This window comes from Anneissia japonica, unplaced genomic scaffold (genome assembly GCF_011630105.1).
Source record: "Anneissia japonica isolate Jap-2015-1 unplaced genomic scaffold, ASM1163010v1 scaffold4270_len103479_cov137, whole genome shotgun sequence".
Taxonomy (NCBI): Eukaryota; Metazoa; Echinodermata; class Crinoidea; order Comatulida; family Comatulidae; genus Anneissia; species Anneissia japonica.
Window position 1 is genome coordinate 71093 of NW_022705184.1, and position 3514 is coordinate 74606.

A 3514-nucleotide genomic window follows, 5' to 3' on the forward strand; every position below is an offset into this window, starting at 1 on the left:
TAAATTTCAATTTTCCCCCCCCCCCCCCACAACTTTTGCTTATCTTTGCATTATTTAATATATTAAATATAAATATAGAATAATTTTTATAACAATATATAAGTAAAAAATTTTTTAAGTGGTGTCAATGGAGTCCCTATCTAGTTTTTTTCTGCTTGTTCACTACATCCTAGCTGAGCTTTTAATTCTGTATATTGGCTGTGGTGCATACGGCAATGAAATAGCATTGCCTCTAAATGAATGAATGGGGTAAACGAATTCAATGGGGTACCTCATCAAATTGTGTCCCTATAAGACAAATGCCTTTATTATTTTATTGAAACTTTAAAAAAATTTCTTTCCATGTTTTTAAATGATCTGACCACTAGTGTTTGTGGTCTCTCTTGTTGAATTCTGCCAGCTTCATGCACAGTTCTCTGAACCTAGCTATGGAAAAACATCCCAGACTTCCTATCATTTTCTTTGTCTGTAACATCATTTAAAGCTACAGTCGCGCTGGATTTAAAAGGGGGAAGATTTTACACTTCGACGGTGAAATCGTACGGCTGTCCACACTTGGATTTTCGACTCGGTTAAGTTTCCTGTCAGAGAGGGTAAAAACCTAATCGAGCAATGAAAAGCAATTATTGAGGGCGCTAAACGGTGACCTCTACTTCTAATCGCCGAATGACCTGCACAGACCAGAAAAATGAACGCCGAGCAACCAGCAAAAGCAACCAAAAGAAAGGCCTCCGACAGAAAGAGGAACAGGAACCATGAAGAAATGCACGCTTTAATAGAGATATGGGGGGAGAAGGGCCACCAGGAGGGCTTTAAACTATAACTCAAGAGTATGGACAAACATATCCGAGAGACTGATCAAAGTTTTCCCGGACTATACCCTTACCGCACTTGAAAATCGGGGAGGGATTGCATCAAATACCTAAAGAAAAAGTACTGAAATGCCAAAAAAGTAAACAACTCGAGTGGACATGGCCGGGAAAGTTCCCTGTTTTATAACGAATTAGACGAAATCTTGGGTAAGTAATATAATACTATACTTCACATTGCCCTTACCTTACACTCTACAGTTCTTTTGCTCTAGGCTATGTCCAGACGTTTGGACCCTGCAGAGTACCCAAGTAGAAGTACTGGAAAGCAATCAGATTTTCGTTGGCTTTTTTGACATGATTAGGTGGGATGCGACAGGGCCGAGAATGCTTGATTGGGCGATTGTTGTGAGGGGGTACAACAAGTAGGAAAGCGAGGCCTAGCCTACAAAGTAGCCTGTGTAAGGTTACTCAGATCTAAGTTACTTGACATTTACGCAGTTATGATTCTGTTTAGTTTAACTTCAAAAGTAGTAGGCCTATGTTGTTATTTAGGCTTCAACACTCGACACTAGACTAGCTTAGACCTATGGCCTAGTCTAGCTATCTTCTATTTTAAATTTTATCAAGGATATTTAAAACAATAATTTTATCAGCAAGATAGTGTGTGTGTCTGCTTGTATAAATCGTTAATACCAGCTGATGAATATTTTATTTTTATCTTTTTTGATAACTGATATTTAAAATAACTTTAATTTACAGGGAAGCGACCAATGAATAAAGTTTTTATATCATCATACAGATTCCTCCAACTCCGACTCTTCTTTTGAAGTTCCACCTCCGCCATTTTACAATGAGCCAGGACCAACACCAGCGAAAGTTCCTGCGTCAAGTACAGAGAGGAAGAAACAAGCGAAGCATGAAAGTAATTGACATTTATAGTTTTCACCTTAAAACTAATTTTACATTATGTGTTTGTTTTTGAAGTGATTATATGCATAACGTTACATGTCTGTCAGATACATGTTTGACATGTTGTCATAGAAAAAATCCATTAAAAAGTTAAAGGGTACAAATAATTTCTTTAAATTGTAAATGAGTAGTAGAACAGAAAAAAAACAAAAAAACAAGGTGGTTATGCTGAGCCTGTTAGTTAATTCTGCAATATTATTGAATATTCGTGCTGTTTTCAGAAAAAGACGAGGAAAGAAGTCTATTAATCTGATTGAGAAACAGAAACGCGACGACACAACCAGTGAGCTTCTTCAGCTGGAAATGGACCGTCTTGAAGAAGATCGAAAGCGACGTGCAGATCAATGCGAGGCTTGCGATCACCAACTAATGTTAGAACAGATGGCTGCAGAAGAGTGACGTGTGCAAGATAACAAACAGTTTTTGTTGCAGTTGGCCAATATTCTCAGCAATGTGATGCAAAATGCAGGTGCCCTGAATAATTCCTATGCTGCACAGCACCACAATGCCCTGACCAGTTGACAAGACCCTCATAATTTACAATAAGTACAAGTAGTTTTTTTTTACTGTTGTATTTCTATAATATACGATAATAATTTACCTCAACTATTCAATATGCAATAACATGTTAATTAAGATTTTATGAAACTAAAAATATTTCTGCAAAATAATTGTATGGTAAAACCATCTCACCTTGCTTTAAGTGTTAACGTATAAATTATATAGACATTTGTGTAATGTTGTCTTTTATTTATTTATTTTTTTTTTTACTATGGTTTGTGCAGTGGTTTTAGGTAATATGCACAATATAGTTTCAGAGCTTATTCAAAATCACATACATTTTAAGTTCACTGGTGCTATATAAAAATTGTAGCCATTTTTGCAATGTTGTCCTTCAATTTCTTTTATATATTATAGTTTTTGACAGTAATTTTAGTTGACAGTATAGTTTGTGTTTATGTGCATAAAATAAATAGTTTTAGAGCCTATATTCAAAATCACATAAATTTGTGATGTTCATTAGTGCTTAATATATAAATTGTAACCATTTTTGTAATGTTGTCTTTAAATTTATATTGTTTCATATTAAAAATTTAAAAAATTATTTAAAATTGTGTTCTTTATAAATAAAACTGATGTCTTGTGTACCAACTTCCCACATTTGTTTAATCTTCTTATCGAGTCAGTACATAGCTAGTGTGTATGATCTTGCTTACGTAGTGTGGTAGAAGGATTTGCAGGTAGGATGGATACCTGACATGGGCCGCGATGTAAACGCTCCTTCTGTGACCGGACAGGGGACTAGTGATGGACCAGTACACCAGGGTAACCCCCTACTCCTCTCGAATGGTGTACTGATTTCTTTAAAGTGCACACAAGCCAATAGTGTACACTGGACCTACGGTTTAGAGTCCTTATCCGAGAAGACTTGTTCCACCACCGGAACCATAGGTAAGCATGCCGTTCGAACCAGCGCCGATATTATGGATGTATGTCACGGTTCCTCTGTCTTAACCGCTCGGCCAAACGACTTGCCATTTGTTTAATGATGAGTATGAGGTGAAAAAAAACGACAATTGAGAGAGACAATTGGGAGTCAACTGATGGTTTTAGGAAGATTAGATGACCTACAGTATGTCCACATCTTCATTATGCACTACCTCTATAGCTTAATCAGTCAGTGAATTCATGTGCACATGAATGTACCCTAGCTGCACTGATGAGGCCTGGAA

General features: G+C 36.5%; 1 protein-coding gene across 1 annotated transcript in view; it reads left to right on the forward strand.

The window, feature by feature from the left end:
* The window catches only part of LOC117105395, a 44046-nt gene that overhangs the window by 30763 nt on the left and 9769 nt on the right, over positions 1-3514 (forward strand). The gene's annotated exons all lie outside the window — the stretch shown is intronic.